This window comes from Microtus pennsylvanicus, chromosome 14 (assembly GCF_037038515.1).
Source record: "Microtus pennsylvanicus isolate mMicPen1 chromosome 14, mMicPen1.hap1, whole genome shotgun sequence".
NCBI lineage: Eukaryota > Metazoa > Chordata > Mammalia > Rodentia > Cricetidae > Microtus > Microtus pennsylvanicus.
The window spans coordinates 9000204-9016674 of NC_134592.1; the positions used below are offsets into that span (position 1 = coordinate 9000204).

Consider the following 16471-nt stretch of genomic DNA (forward strand, 5'->3'; position numbering starts at 1 on the left):
GGAAAGCGCCTTGACAATTTACTTTAATTTACATTTTTGCCCATTTATTAAAGTAGACTATAACTCATATCTTCTGCCAGGGACAAGGGGGTAAGGTAGATTTTTTTATGATGTGGAACTCAGAGTCTTAGACCGGTAATCATGATCCATGGCTCATATGGCACCGTTCATCATCGATCCAACATCATCCCTTCTCTTCTGTATTTATGCATTTTTATTGAGCAATTGATCACTAGTACTATTGAAAGAATTATGAATCACAAAAACCTAATGATATAATTCTTGAGTATTCTTGAGATGTCCTCGGAATACCACAGTGTTGAGTATCTATTTTGGTATACATTCTTAATTTGACAAAATATTACTAAACACCGTGTTCATGCACATTGAATATTAAGCATTTGGCAACTAATTAACTAACTACCTAACTTTTTGTGTGTCAAGCACCTGCCATATTAACCTATTAGTGACACTTGCTCTTCTCAGATGATAATAATCCTTTATCAATACAGTGAACTGTTTTTTTTTTTTTTTTTGGTTTTTTCGAGACAGGGTTTCTCTGTGGTTTTGGAGCCTGTCCTGGAACTAGCTCTTGTAGACCAGGCTGGTCTCGAACTCACAGAGATCCGCCTGCCTCTGCCTCCCAAGTGCTGGGATTAAAGGCGTGCGCCACCACCGCCCGGCCAGTGAACTGTTTTTGCAAAGCATACAAAACTAAGAGAAGAATATTGACTGTACTCACACTGTGTCTATATTGCTCATGACCAAAGATCAGCCTGGTGGATCCATTCTAGCAGTTCAAAGCAAAAGAAAATAAAACATGGTTGGAATTCAGTTCACTCATCCATGCATTCTGTCTGCTGGTCTTTCCTCTTTCTTTCTAACTCTCATTGGAGTGTACATTACACTATGTCTTGTTCTTATTGACAAAACAAATGGCAATGGTTCTGACCCTACCAAGAACATTGGCTTTACGTATAGTTCATAAGGCATCTCAAAGGCTTTGTCAGAAAAACTGGGTTGGTTTAGTATATATGATTACTATTTGTCCTGTGGAACCATGTCAAATTTAAGAATGCCTGACCAACTTATTTATTTTGTATATACTTATAAAAGTAGACTATCACTCATATCTGCTGCTGGGATCTGGGCCATAATCTAATTATTTTAGGATGTGGACCTCAGACTTCCAGACCTGTATTCATGATCCACGAATCATATGCCACCCATTGTCATCATAGATCCAACATCAGCCCTCTCCTCCTCTATTTATATCTATATTGTTATTGAGCAATTGATCAATTATAAATCAGGAAAATGTCCTTGAGCAAACATCAAACATTTACAGGATCTTTTACCTTGTTGAGCATTTGTTTGATTTTAAAATCTTAATTTGGAAAAACGTTGCTAAACACACTATTTTACATAGAAACTTTATTTACCGTTTGGACGTAGTCGGTCTTCCAGAGGACAAGTAGTATTTCAGCAATAGTGTGCGTAGTCTTTAAAAGTACCAAGTTGGAGGCATGAACACTGACTACAAGCAAATGTGTCTATCTTAGGGCTACAAGGATTAGAGCAGGAATCTCACAAGCAAGGAAGAATTTATACATCAGCTTAGGGCAGCCATTCTAAGAGTACAAAGAAGAAGAGAACATAAAAAAAAGATTGGCATTCACTATTCTTCTCCATGCAATATGCCGAATTTAATTTTCTACTCTCCTTATGCTTACTATATGTATACAGTGAATACAGTCATGGCACTGGCTCTACCAAGAACATTGCCTATGGTTTTATTTGATGTAGCATGGTATTCTCAGCCATCAAATCCAAAAGAACTGTTTGATCTAACATTTTAGTACTATTCTTGTAAAATTATGTATTGATTAAAAAAAGATCTCCTCATTTATTTTCACTAATATTTTATCTAATTATTAAAGAAAACTACTCTTACTATCTGTCACTAAGATAATGGGTATAAAGTAGGTATTTTATGCTATAGACCTCCGCCTCCCAGACCTGCAGGCACAATCAGCAACTCATACAGCAGCAGCAGTCACCATTAATCTCCTTCTCTATTGATATACAGGCGATTGGCCACTAATGCTACTGAGATAATTATACATCACAAAAATCCAAGGACAAGACTCTTAAGTATACTTCAGAGTTTCCAAGGCTCTTTCGCCATGATTAGTGTCTATTTTGTTATGCACTCTTAATCTGGAAAAAAATGAACTCCCTTATATGCTATATTAACCCTTTGGTGATGGCTGTTCTTATCAGATAATAAGTGAGTCTTTAATCAAAATATGCACAGTCACTAAAAGTGACATGAACCAACACAGGAATGTTGACTATACTCATACTGTGTCTATATTATGAATCCAAAGGGCTGAACATGAAGCTCACATCAAAGTGAGAATTTGCAAATCAATTCGGGAGAGAACGATTCTGAGCATATAAAGCAGGAAATATAAATATATTGGCATTCTGCTCACTCATCCATGTTCTCTGCGCGCTGGTCTTATTCCTCTCCTCTTATGGCTCATTTACATATGCACGCACTACTGTACATTCATATTGAGAAAACAAAGGGCTGCTCCTCTGACTCTACCAGAACATTGCCTATAATTTTAATTCATGCGATGAACTCAGCTGTCTCATCTGAATGAGGGATTATTTTGGGTATATATTTTAATACACTCATGCAATTAAGTCTTGATTATAAGATGACATAGAAATTGTATTTATATTTTACGTAACTGTTCATGCAGATTACTCCTAATATCTGTCACTGAGATAATTAGTTTATACTAAGTATTTAATGAGGTTCTGCAGTTCACTTATCCACTCCCTCCACTTGCCTGTCTTGTCTCTTTCCCAGTACTCTACATCCAAGTACGTATTAGACTAATATGTCTGCTTCTTGAGAAAGCAAATGGCCATGGAACTCATGGCTTTAATTATGGTTCAGATGGCATCCTTAGTCATATATTACAGTATATTATTAGGACTCTTCTTGTGAAGTTCCACCTTAATTGGAATACATGCTACAAAATATGTTTTCAACTAGGCATAAGGTGAGACGAGCACTCATAATTGTTGCCAATGACTGTGGTATAAGCTAGCTATTGCTATATGAACCTCAGACTCCCAGATCTGTAGTCATGATACGAGAATCATTTACCACATCCGGTCATCATTGATCCAACATGAGCCCTCACCTACTCTGTTAAGTTCTATGTGTTTTTGAGTAATTACTCAGAATATTAAGATAGTTATGAATCACCAAAATCTAATGGCGAGGTCCTTGAGTATAATTCAGACCTCTGCAGGATCGTTTATCCTGCTGAGTAAATAAATTACGATTAATATAATTTTAATTTGGCAAAATTTTGTTAAATATTATATTTCATACACTGGCCGTGGTTACAATTTTTCCAAGATTGTTTCTCCATATTATAGCAGTGTTCCATAAATACAATGAGCAATCTATGAGCAATATGAACCAAGACATGGATACTGACGATACCCACACTGTGTCTTTCCTGCGAACACAGAGGCTGGATCACGAGGTTCCGTTTCAACTTAGACTGTATAAAATCAGCCTGTAGGGTATCCATTCTGAAAGTATAGAGCAAAAGAGGTTATAAAAAGATTGACATTACTCTATGCAGTTTTCTTCTTAAGAAAACAAATGGTCATAGTTGTGACTCTACCAAAAACACTAATACAATTTTACTTTATTTGACATCAGAGTCATCGCTGGTGAATATACTACTGTATTTAGCATATATAGGTTGTTCCTTTGTGGAATAATATTAATACTCATCTATTTAAAAATATTTTCTGATGTGAACCTCAGACTTCCAGACCTGTAGTCACCATCTACGACTCATACAGCACCCGCAGTCATCATTGATCCAACATCAGCCCTCCTCTATTAATTTAGGCACATTTATTGAACAATTGATCACTAGTACTACTGAGGCAATTGTAACTCACAAAAAAACTAAGTACAGGATCCTCAGGCATAATGAAGAGTTCATTAGTGTCTATGCAATGAAAAGGACCGTTTTCATTACATATCCTTAATTGGACAAGAGTTTATCAAATCTTGTGTTTCAAATACATTCAGCATTGGCCATAGCTGGTCTTTTTAATACAGTAAATGGCCTTTAGAAGCATCAAGAAGACAACATCCGAACACAAACGATACTCACACTGTCTGCATTACAGTCTAAAACAGCTCACTATGAAGCTCATGAGCGAGGGAGAGTGAAAATCCGCATGGGGGCGGAATCCATTCTGAGAGTACAAGACAGAAGAGATCATTAAAACAAAACAAAACAAAATGACATTTTGTTCACTCCCTCATGGACTTGGCTTGTATGCATTAATATCTCAATCACTCACCTAAGTATGTATGACACTGTCATATGATCTACTAAGGACAGAAACACTGGACATTGCTCTGACAATACAAAGAAGGTTCTTATCACTTTACTTCCTGTGGAATCCTCAGGCATCCTGTCTTCATGAGCTCCTGTGTTCATGAATATGTTAACAGCACATTTACTAATAGACTGCTAGTATTACTACTTAGTATTATTTTGGAGATTACCTTGCCCTCTCATTTATTATGTTTTACTCGAATTACAAATATGGAAAAAAAAACCTCATGAACACAAATATTATAACACGCTATACCATATCTAACATTTTATCACATTTTCCTCTCTACACGTGTTTTCTGGTGTGGACCTCAGACTCCCAGACCTGTAATCATGATCCCCAGATCATACATCATCGGTGCTCATCACTGGTCCAACACCACCCTTTTCTTTCTTCTTCACTCTCTACATCTGTATCACGTAACTAGCCATGTCACTGACATTCTTACCATAACTATTCATCACAAACTCCTAGCACAGGATCCTGATGGATTGAAGCTATATATATTCAACAGGTCTATGCCACCCTGACTCTGTCTTTTCTCTTAACTTTGGAAATCCTCAACACTGCGTTCATGGTCATATTTAATTGAGAACACAGTTACAGATGCCTAACGGGAACCTATGCATGCCTTTACTAAGACAGGAGCGTTTTATCAAGGCCACCCAAAGCAAAAGAAGAACTTTGCCTCCACTTACATCAGTTCCCTTGATCTTTAAACTTGAGGCTAGGAAAACCATGGACCTCCCAGCCAGGAAACAATGGGTCAGTCATCATCCATCCAGAGAGTACAAAGCAGGAAAAAAAATAAAAAGATTTGATATTTTTCAAATTATGTCTACATATCTCCTTTCAAGATTTGTTATTTAGGATTCAGGTTGTTAGGATGTTATCTTGAGAAATCAAGTAAGACTGAAAATTAAAATTAAGGTGTTAACCCATACTGGGGCTTAATCTATTAATTAAACTTCATATGTGAACTTGGATAAATTTTATATAATCTTTATGCCAATTAATCTTAACAGGCTTCTGTGTTTTCTACATGTCGTAGCAGAATTTGTAGTCAAATATTTATTTTCTAATTGATCAATGTCTCAAAATGTTCATTTACATTTGCATTTGTGTATATATTTGTATCGTGTTTCATTGATCAAATGAGAAAAGAACATGCATAAAAGTGCCTGATTCTAACGCACAGTGCTTACTCCACAGGCCTAACTTCCATCCCCTGGCTAGCGGAGGGAGCACCTGAGATGTGTTGTTTTGTGAACCTCAGACAAAAAAATTGTAGTCATCGTCAGTGACTTATAGTGCTGACCCTTGTCATCATCGGTCCGTGTTAGCCGTATTCTTCTCTAGTAATGTGTGCCTATGGCTGTGTTTTCTTCTTTAGAACAACCAAATCCTTTGCTCAGATATCACTGATACTCTATAATAACACAGAGCATCCCACTGAGAAAAACAATACATTTAAATATTACTCACACAGATTTTGGGGTCTTCATGCAAAGTGTAGGGTTTGTGAGCAGGGTCCAGTGCTTAAAGCAGACCAAAGCCATTGCTTCTGAGGGATGAGCACTGTGGATGACGAAAATGCAATGACTTAGCTTATGTCCGCTTACTGAAATTTTCCCTGTAGATGTTTAGATGTTTGTGAGTCTGTGGTAATAGCTATGTATTTTCACTTAATAAAATGTAAGTCTTTGGGTCTGGTTCATTTCAGAGAGTAATACTTTTTGTAACATTTCTATAATAAAATTAAGAAATTAAGAATGTCAACTTTTCTTTCTATTAAGTATGAAAGCTAAGACCTACAGTGCACCAAGACTGCCCATGTGTCCGTCTGCTACACATCCCCTGCTCACTATGGGAGAGGAAAACCTCCTGAGGGAAGCAATGTAGAAGGAAAGAGATCCTGATGAGGTCTCTGCAGCTGTCAGGAGTAAATATGCTCAGTCATCTGGAAGCTGATGGGATTTTTTATCCCTGCAACTTCAAGGAGATGGACAGAAGCTGTATAATTCTATAGTGTGTCGAAACAAATAAATACGATCACCATGGCAAAAAAAACGTGAGGGCTAGGTTTACTTGCCTTCTCTAGAGAATCGGGACCAGACTAATCATGAGTGGTATTTTATAACAAAGGTCCTCCCTGGCCTACACTTGGGCCTCATTAATTGAGATACTAATATCCCTAGTCTATGATACTGCTGTTACTGCTGTCAGTTCAGAGCCATCGGACAATACTAGCATCAGATTATATTATATGTTCAGTAATTTAATTGTTTAATTAAACCGAGGGATGGAATTGAAATGCAATAAAAAGTTCACCAGAAATCCCGGGCGTTCACCTGGGGCATGTTGTCAGCCTAGACTCATGGGTGAGCCCTCCTCGACTGGGATTTCATTTAGTGAATCATCAAATTAAATAAATATTTTGTCCTTTCCTTAATTAAAAAAAACCCCACAACATATCTGAAAAGAACAAACATTTATCCAGGTATTCCTTGTCTTGCAGCATCGGCCTTAATCGATGCGTTCCTAGAGCTCATAGCCTTATAAATACATTAGTAATGATTCCTATCGCGTTAAGCACTCACACATTTGGAAGAGAAACAACCCTTTTTGTGTGTGTTCATTTATAGGGTCCTCGGTTGACTTACACACTGCTTTTATGCACAGAAACCCAAGAGTACAGCCGTACTATTTTTGATTTCCAGATTAAGTGCATATCCTTAAGAGCTAATGGAATGGAACTCAGAGTCACAGGGCTTAATCAAAGTCCTCTGTTCGGACATTCCAGGGTACTGCTCATTGATGCATAAGCAATCTTTGACCTCTTTCTTTTTCTTTCAGAAACAGTTTTGTTTATTGACCCATTCATCGTCTCACTGGCAGCAAATACAATAAATATTCATGTATTTGAAAGAAATAACGAGAAACAATAAGTTTGTGTGGACCCAAGGGCTCCTCGTAGGTTCTTTTCTCCTAGCTTAGCTCTTTCCTGACCTTTTCCCAGAGGCCTTCAGTGAACCCTGGGGGGATCAACTCACAAGGCTACCTCACAGTCCTCGCCTCTGTCCCTCTTTCCTCTTCTGTGTGTCCCTACAGTATGAGGGACCCTCTGATAGCACGTTGCAGAATAATGCCAGCATGCTACTAACTGCATCTCCAACACAGCCTCCCAGAACATCAGGTAGCTGCCAAGTACCTGAACTGTGGACAGTGCAATGGAGAAATTGAATTTTACATTTCACTACACTTTAATTACTTTAGCTATGAGCAGCCTTGTGTGTATGATGGCAGCCCCATTGGACATGCAGCCTGCGATGTTATGAGCAGATAACTTATAAGGAAACTGCAGTACACAAATAAAGTGTTTTGTGAGTAATATATGGCAACTGGACTCATAGCAATTGTCTCATAATACATTCATATCATTGGTCTGTAGATAAACACTTCAAAGAAATCAGCCCTTTCTGATTTCTTTAATCATGGCAAGACTCATTATTATGTAGTCTTAATCACAGTGGCAACAGCCAAACTCCCATCTCAAAGAGGAATTCAGTCACCTAGATTCTTCATTCTGTGGTGTCAGTTACCAAGTTTTAAAACAATGAGCCATTTAGATTTAGAACATTTTAGAAGCCATTAATTTCGTACTAAAATACTCACAAAATCAATTCTCATTTTTCTCATTGACCAAAGAATGGGCTACCTTTTCAATTGTCTATTGTTGAGGAGGACGGATGTGCCTATCAAGCAAGACAAAGGTCAGAGAACTTTTAGGAGAGAAACTTTCACAGAATGGGATGGATTGGTTCGTATTCCATTAAAGTGACCAATGAGCTGCACTGTCATGCAATCTATGCATTTACTGATTCATGTATTCCAGAATGCGAAGAATCACGTATTTTCTATTGGATTATTCTGAAGACAACACACACTGATCACCATTCATTTTCAGATTTGCTGCCGTCTGCAATTTGGCCAATAGCCCTGTCTATCAGGCTGCACACTCTTCAGTGTGGTAGCCACCATGGGAAGTGGTTAGTATGGTTGAGAAACTTAATTATATTTTACCTAATTTGAACTTCACTGTTTATCATGAGATGCATCTGAACAGTGGGGTTTGATTAACTAGTTCAGAAAGTACAAGGTGCCTAGTCTTTGTCTTGGGGAACTTGAAGAGGGTGGGGAGAATTGATTAACCAATTAATTAATAGCGTGTTTGTTTACATTTTTAATTTTTAATTTTAAAATTAAAAAAATAAATTACCTTTGAGGTAAGGTCTTGTGATGTAGCTAAAGCTAGCCTGGAATACACAGTAATCCTCCTGCCTCAGCCTGCCAAGGATTTAGATTACAAGCATACACAACAATTCTTATGCCCCTCTATAATGGATTGAGGCATGAAGCTATATCTTTTACAGGCTTATAATAATAGCAACCATGTTCATCAATGCTCCGGATAATGTGCCAAAACATTAAGTGATATTTCTATTTGTCCATTCATTTGTTATAAAATGACCGACAAATCCATTTTAAAATAGAACAATTAAGTTTCTCAGCCAGCCATATTATTGTGTTGCATTTTTCTTTGCAGATGAAAAGGAGTGGGAGGACCTGTAACAATCATTCAGTTACAGGGTTCAGGGTTTGTCGGGTCCCCTGGAGCAATGGTTAGTCATTAATTAGCCTTTGAGGGTCTGTTAATTGTGTTGTTTACCAACATACTAAATGCATAACTTCGTTATGTAAGAGTATTGGTACATTTTAAAATAAGTCATACTATGAGCGACTGACTCAGCACCAACACCAAACAATGGCAAAGGGGCTAGCTAAGTCCTCTCACAGAAATGAACAGCAATCTTTGCTTTATTAGCCCCTTTCCTAACTGAATAAGGCAGAGCCCTTTTTGTCTTTTGCTGGTGTATTGATTGTCATTAATAGTAACTCAACACACGTAAACAATGAAAACCCAAACGCACGTTCCCCATGTGCACAGCAGACCCCACAGTCACAGTCTAGGATTAATCAAGACATTGGATTCGGATACCCCAGGCATCGCCATCATCAAGCCACAGGTGGTATTCTCTACTTTGATTCAGGCATATTATTCTCAACTTATTCATTGATTCACAAATACTACAATAAATATCCATGAATTAAGGAAGGAAAAAGCCTTGAAGACACAAACATGTCTCGACAGTGCATATCCCACAGAGCGACAGCCTGCCCATTCTGCTGAGAGCCTCAAGAGGGCAAATCTGAATGAATCCAATTCTGTGCACCCTATCAATTGCTGTCATTCAAGGAGCTGTGGCTGAGCTTCTTTCACTTCGTATTTATATTTTACAGGTGGCACAATGAACCACCATCTGATGAGAAGATTTGCTGTTTTATTACAGTTGCCCCTCAGTGAGGGGACCGTGAATGCAATACAATGGAGAAGTGTCTGGGTCCATTATGATCTAAATCACATTAAAATATTCTGGAAATGGTTGAAAAGCACTCCTCTTTTTATCCCGAGGAATTTGGCTGTGCTGAAGTGGATCCATCCCGATTGCAAGCTCACAAAATATTTCCATCACTGTCAAGCTCATAGCCACCTGGAACCTGAACCTCAGGGACCATTCTATGGACACAACGGCACCCCTCTCCCAACAAGGACAAGGCCTTTCATTCTCACTTACATCTTTTCCAGAGGTAAACAGGCAAGATCTTCCCCAGAAGGTAGCCACGAAGCCACACCAGCTGTGCTCATTCTGAGGAGTAAAGGCAAACATGCAAATGAATTAGTGTCATTTAGCTTCTGAGGAGGAACCCCAGTTGGGGGGTGATCAATTAGCCATAAACGGTTTGCGTTCTGGTTGTAACACTCGGGAAGGCAGCAGTCCTATATATTTACTGCTTTATGGGATTTGGAAGCGAGAACAGCACTTTATATTTATGAACCTGCATTAGTTTTTATTTTAAATAATGTAATGAACACCACTGAACCCAGCAGTAAAAAAAAAAAAGCAAAGGAAAGAAAAATAACTCTAATTATTAGGAACAGCTGGTGCGTTTGTTACCAACATACATAAGAACAAAGTTGTCCTTTCAGTTGGACATTGCGAAAAGCTAGAGGAGAGATTTACCATATGGTACAATCTCTGTGATGGTCCAAGTTCAATTTTCCTGGGTAAGTGCAGGCTCATGTTAGCGAGTGTATGCATGTATGTGTGCATGCGTATGTGTGCGTGTGGGAGTGCACGTGTGTGCATAAGTGTGTGTGTATGAGTGTGAACGCATGTGTGTGTGTGTGCGTGAGTGTGTGCATGTACGTATGTGTGTATGCATGCGTGAGTGTGTGTGCGTGTGTGTGTAAGGCCAGAGGACAACTTTGGGTGGTGGTCAGAAGCTAACCATCTTGTTTAATGAGGTTATGTCTCTCACTGGCTAGCCAACAAGAGCTAGAGATCTACCTGCCTCTGCCTTCCCGGCACTGGGGTCACCGGTACACGCCATCATATACCCAGTGTTGCCTCCCCGGCGCTGGGGTCACCAGAACACACCAACATATACCCACTGCTGCCTCCCAAGCACTGGGGTCACCGGTACACACCAACATATACCCACTGCTGCCTCCCAAGCACTGGGGTCACCGGTACACACCAACATATACCCACTGCTGCCCCCCCTGCACTGGGGTCACCGGTACACACCAACATATACCCACTGCTGCCTCCCAAGCACTGGGGTCACCGGTACACACCAACATATACCCACTGCTGCCTCCCCAGCACTGGGGTCACCGGTACACACCAACATATACCCACTGCTGCCTCCCCAGCACTGGGGTCACCGGTACACACCAACATATACCCACTGCTGCCTCCCAAGCACTGGGGTCACCGGTACACACCAACATATACCCACTGCTGCCTCCCCAGCACTGGGGTCACCGGTACACGCCATCATATACCCACTGCTGCCTCCCCAGCACTGGGGTCACCGGTACACACCAACATATACCCACTGCTGCCTCCCAAGCACTGGGGTCACCGGTACACACCATATACCCACTGCTGCCTCCCCAGCACTGGGGTCACCGGTACACACCAACATATACCCACTGCTGCCTCCCCAGCACTGGGGTTTCTCATATATATCATCACACTCATGAGCTGGGGATGGAAATCAGTTTCTCATGATTTCAAGGCAAACACTGACTGACTTAGCTTTCTCCCCCGACCCTGCTTACCTCCCTCACTAACTGATGTGTTTAATTTCTCATGGGATAATTTTTCTAGCAGAATTTTAAAGTTTGCCGCCATCAAGCCAACACTGAAACACTAACAAGGTAAATTCCCAAATGCAATGCTGGAAAGTCCCAGAAAAATCTCTGCCTTATTGTGGATTTCAGAAGTGGATGGCGTAAAGATCCCAAGGGTGTAAAGGTTTCCACTGGTACATAATGGCTGAATTAAAACAAAAAGGACTGGTTGAGATACAAATTTAAGAATATGTCTCTTCTTAATCACACCATGCTTGATGGGAGTCCAGCTGTATCAGCCCCTGGGTGATATTTACGTTTTTCCTATGTCACCGCGTTAAGAGAAGCAAACTTATTTGACTTGACTTAGTGTGTGTTTATTTCAATAAACTTGTCTAGAATTTATCAAAGGTGGTGTGTGTGAAGTCTCATCGTTGCCCTGTGTATGAGTGTTCTTTCTTTAGTCCCTAATTACAGAAATGGCTTCTTTTCCTTAACAAAGGGCAACTCGCCTCAACTTGCCTCCTTTTGCAATAATCAAATAGCATGGCCTCTACAACTGCTAGGCACCTAAACTGAGACTCTCAAAATGACTAACCACCCACACTGCATTAAATGCTTGATAAAGTACAAGTATACCATTGGATTCTCTTCATTATTTTTGTTTTAATTAATTTGTTCATTTAGTGCACAAACTCATATGTGTGTGAGGGGCATATGTATAGAGATCAGAAGACAACTTATAGGGTCTGTTCTTCTGAGTATTTCAGGGATGGAATTCAGATATTATCGGGCATGGTGGCAAATGCCCTTAATGTAGAATCATGCCACCTCCCCCATTTTGTTGGTTTTGCTTTTTGTTGTTGTTGTTGCTTTATTTTTGGTTTTGTTTGTTTTGTTTTGGGGAGAAATGTAACCATGGTTTGCCTCAAGCTCCTGATGCCCCTGCCTCAACTCCCTAAGTATTAGGACTGTAGGCATGTGCCATTTTGACCCGTCTTATCTTCCTTAATTTTCAGTCACTGATAGAGTCTTTTATTCATGGCTAGTTTTATTGCAGGAATGTGGGTTGTACCACGAATCCACAAAGATCGGGCTTTGGGGACTCGTCTCTACCGGCTGCAGACACCACTTTGCAAGAGTCCTCAGATTTCATAAGGGTTTAATCACTGTCCTCGTTCAGAAACCCCATGCTCCTCATCATTGGCCCATGCTGGGTGTTTGCTTCGTTTCTTAACTGACTGATTCATAACTAACCAAACAGAGTCCCCGAAACCAGATCTTTGGGTTGGGGCTCTTTTCTCATTGAGAAATTCAGATCATACTAGTTTGATAAGGGTGCTGAACGGTGGCACACGCTATGGACTGTTAAACATGTCTGCTCGGGAGCAAACCCGTATTTAGTTTTAGTGTGGCCCTCTTTAATTTAATCCCACCATATGCCAAAGATGGCTCCATGAAACATGATGTACTGTCTTCCACCTCTGAACCACTCAAAGGCTTGTGTACTGGGCCATCCCCAGGGAGCTATTCTTGTGCATGCTGAACTCAGCCACAACACGAAGAGTAACGCTAAAGGCCAGGAGAACAATCTCTCCACTGAAAATCATTTCCGGTGCACTAATTTGGATTAAACATGCTTTTGTAAATAACCCTGCCTTCCCTCAATTAGGACATAGTTGGAGAGGGGCACCTGCTTTAGTAGGTACGTAGTACTCATCTTGATATCGATCAGCTACCATCTATAAACAAAAGACTCCAAACAAAGAGCGGGAACGAAGGGTCTTACCTTTAGTCTCATCTATGCTCCTTACTCAGGACGATTCCATATTAAATAATTAAATCAGGGGTCCTACATTCACCACAGGAGGGAAAAGGAGAATTAGAATGCATTTATAATGTAATGGGTCAAGCAGAACTACATAAAAATAAACTTGAGATTTAATATAGAACTTGGGGTGTTGAATATTGTAAACATGGACGTTTAACCTTGTAAACATGTAAGGAACCGTGCCCAAGAATAAGTTCTCCAGTAATTAGAAACATCTGTTAATCAGGGGGTATTTAACAAACTGTTGGCTGCTGTGCTTTTGCCTTTCCTAATGAACAGTAAACACCCAAGCAGCTCTCTCAATTGCAGCTACTAATACGCTCAGTATGCAAGAGGGCTACAGACTCCATTCTGCTTTGCCCCAATTAACAGCTGCTCTTGCTGTTTAGCAAGCAATAGCATTACTTATTCTTGGCTTATTAGACAGCTTGCTGTACACATAGGTGTGCCTCTCTTATGTAGTGTGTCTTTCTTTACTGTCTCTACTTCCCACGTACATGTTGATTCTCTTGGAATAACACACTTCACATTGCTGGATCACAAAATTCCGAGGGCGAGTTGACTGAGTTCCCCCAACTTATGCGCAGTTTCTCCACAAAGCATGGTCCTTCCCCTGACTGAATAACAGATATCAGAGTTACAGCCAGGCTTTACCAGAGGTGTTGACTCACAGATCTCTCCCACAGGCACCATAGATACAGGTGTGGCCCTGGGGTATAAAAAATATTTTCATCTGGCTATTGCCACTGCCCTCAATAATGGCAGGCTTGGGTCTTTTTATACTTTTATTAAGAAAACCAAAAAAAAAAACCCCTGAAGGTTTTAAACTAACATTCTTATCATTGGTCTCTGCTCACTTGGCAATTACGTGGACATTTAACAATTTTTTACACCAATGAACGGGTGTCACTTCCCTAAAGGAACTATCCAAGACCAGTTACCAATATATGGCAAACACTTTTACATACAAATGACCACATACCCTTAAACAATGCTAAGAGCCTTTACTGTTGGTTAGATGTAATAATAATCCATCTCTCGTTACGTTGCTTTGTAATAATTTTACAACTTGTCCTCTATTTTATTCTTACTTATTAAAAATTCATAGACTAATTTCAAAATAAAAGTTAAAAACCAAGCTGAGAATGTATGTAGCTTATGCGCCCTATCTCCCGCCTGCCCCCAGCGCTGGTGTAGAAGAAAAAAGTCAATGTATTTCCAAAACAAAAGCCAAGGACATGGCACCGGGCACTTATTCCCTACAAAAGGGCTACTTCTAAAGGACCTCAGAGTCATACACGGGTTTAATCACAATATCCTGGTTTCAGATACCCCGTGGTTCTCATCATGGGCCCAAACATGCCTTCCTTCCTCTACATCTTTCTTCTCTTGTTAATTCACTGGTGCTTACCACACCACACAAAACTCCAGAGACCAGAGCTCCCTTTTCTTACAGAATAAATCTCCCCCCCCCAAAAAAAAGAATAAATCTCCCTTAACCGTGGACCTCAGGGAACAAAAATGATTTGCCAGCACCTAGGACTCATACCGCTCTGCTCTGACTGGTAGTAACCAGGCCTTTTCACTGATGGATGTGTGAAGATGGCCCATTGGAAGGTAATAAAGGCAGCACCTCCCACTACTTGTGAGTTTTTCCCTATCAGCCAGGGTCAGACTGACAGACAAATGTTTACATCGCATGTGGTAGAAAACGGCACCCTAAACAAGGAAAATAAAAGCGAGGATTACTCATTTTAGCACCACAATATAGAAATATTTAGGCATGGAACGGCAAATTGTATGGGTCTATATGAATAAAATGATAAGACTCATTAATAAAGTGAGGTTTATCATGAGATAAGATAACTTGAGAAGAAGAAGAGCTTTCCCATGTTCATGGACAGGAAGAGCCAATCTCATAAATATCAACTTTTTTCCAACTTAACTTAGAGATTCAGTGCATTCCAATGAAAATATCAGCAAGTCATTTCTGTGAATATTGATTCACTTATCCTAAAATTTGTTCAGAAAGACAAAAGCCCAGAATGCCCCAGCAAAGTAGAATGTTTTTTTGAGACTGATGAATCTGCAGAGGCAGGTCCAGCACAGTCCGCCATAACTAATTATTCCTACCATGGATGGAAGATGCTCGTCTATGGAACACACTCAACAGGAAACTTGCACTCACACAAAACCCACACTGTGTTTATGACAGCCTTGCTCATAATTCCCAGCAACCAATATTTCCTTCCCAAGCCACCAACCATGGCACACATAGAAAATGGAACATCATCAGCTGACACTAAACACACGAACCCCCATGGGATGAGACGGCACGTAGAGAGTATTATATGCATTTTACTCAAGAAAGAAACCAACCTGGAAAGGCATCATGCTGTGTGATTCCAACCACATGACATCCCAACGACAGTGCCCTGTGGACAGACGGTGAAATCGGGGATTGCCGGGATTGGCAGGGAGCGAGAGAAAGACAACTGGGCATACCCAGGACTATGAAAGTGCTCCACACAAGGCTTAGATACCATTGCACACCTAGCCAGACACATAACAAGTATGCCTGAAGGAAGTCCTGGTGTGAACTGCAGACTGAGAAGTACCATGTAGGTTCATCGTTCTCAATAAATGTTCTACGCTACTGGATGATACAGACTGTGGGGGAGGGCTTTGGAGATCACACAGGTGTGCGTGGCATCCCTATAGCCTCAAGTCAATTTTTCTAAGATCCTAAAACTAATCTAAAAAAATAAAATAGTAGGGGAGGGGAGGTGTGGGGAAGAAACATTTAGAGTAACAACTGGCTGGCACCAAAAGCACCCAGTTCTTCAAGGGCCCTCTTCTTATGTCCCTTACCTCAAGAAATGACCCTTGACCTGGAAATTCAATTAATCCTATTTCTCTTTCCA

The 16471-nt window shown here is 40.2% G+C and overlaps 1 long non-coding RNA gene and 6 other non-coding genes across 7 annotated transcripts in view; all 7 read right to left on the reverse strand.

The window, feature by feature from the left end:
- The window catches only part of LOC142835168 (uncharacterized), a 51324-nt gene that overhangs the window by 11153 nt on the left and 23700 nt on the right, over positions 1-16471 (reverse strand). The window contains exons 7-16 of the long non-coding RNA XR_012907760.1: positions 15927-15982; positions 15097-15266; positions 14045-14164; positions 13506-13568; positions 10152-10223; positions 5154-6033; positions 4224-4308; positions 3537-3624; positions 1443-1631; positions 743-790 (exon numbers count right to left, since the gene is read on the reverse strand). This is a non-coding gene — a long non-coding RNA (uncharacterized LOC142835168). The remainder of the gene's footprint in view (positions 1-742; positions 791-1442; positions 1632-3536; positions 3625-4223; positions 4309-5153; positions 6034-10151; positions 10224-13505; positions 13569-14044; positions 14165-15096; positions 15267-15926; positions 15983-16471) is intronic.
- On the reverse strand, positions 113-181 carry LOC142835363 (small nucleolar RNA SNORD113/SNORD114 family). The gene has a single exon (XR_012907808.1). It is a non-coding gene; the product is annotated as a small nucleolar RNA SNORD113/SNORD114 family (small nucleolar RNA).
- On the reverse strand, positions 1175-1246 carry LOC142835458 (small nucleolar RNA SNORD113/SNORD114 family). The gene has a single exon (XR_012907882.1). It is a non-coding gene; the product is annotated as a small nucleolar RNA SNORD113/SNORD114 family (small nucleolar RNA).
- Positions 3139-3210, reverse strand: LOC142835351 (small nucleolar RNA SNORD113/SNORD114 family). Its single transcript, XR_012907796.1, has one exon. It is a non-coding gene; the product is annotated as a small nucleolar RNA SNORD113/SNORD114 family (small nucleolar RNA).
- Positions 3855-3926, reverse strand: LOC142835345 (small nucleolar RNA SNORD113/SNORD114 family). The gene has a single exon (XR_012907790.1). It is a non-coding gene; the product is annotated as a small nucleolar RNA SNORD113/SNORD114 family (small nucleolar RNA).
- Positions 4759-4830, reverse strand: LOC142835350 (small nucleolar RNA SNORD113/SNORD114 family). Its single transcript, XR_012907795.1, has one exon. It is a non-coding gene; the product is annotated as a small nucleolar RNA SNORD113/SNORD114 family (small nucleolar RNA).
- LOC142835398 (small nucleolar RNA SNORD113/SNORD114 family) lies at positions 5721-5792 on the reverse strand. The gene has a single exon (XR_012907830.1). It is a non-coding gene; the product is annotated as a small nucleolar RNA SNORD113/SNORD114 family (small nucleolar RNA).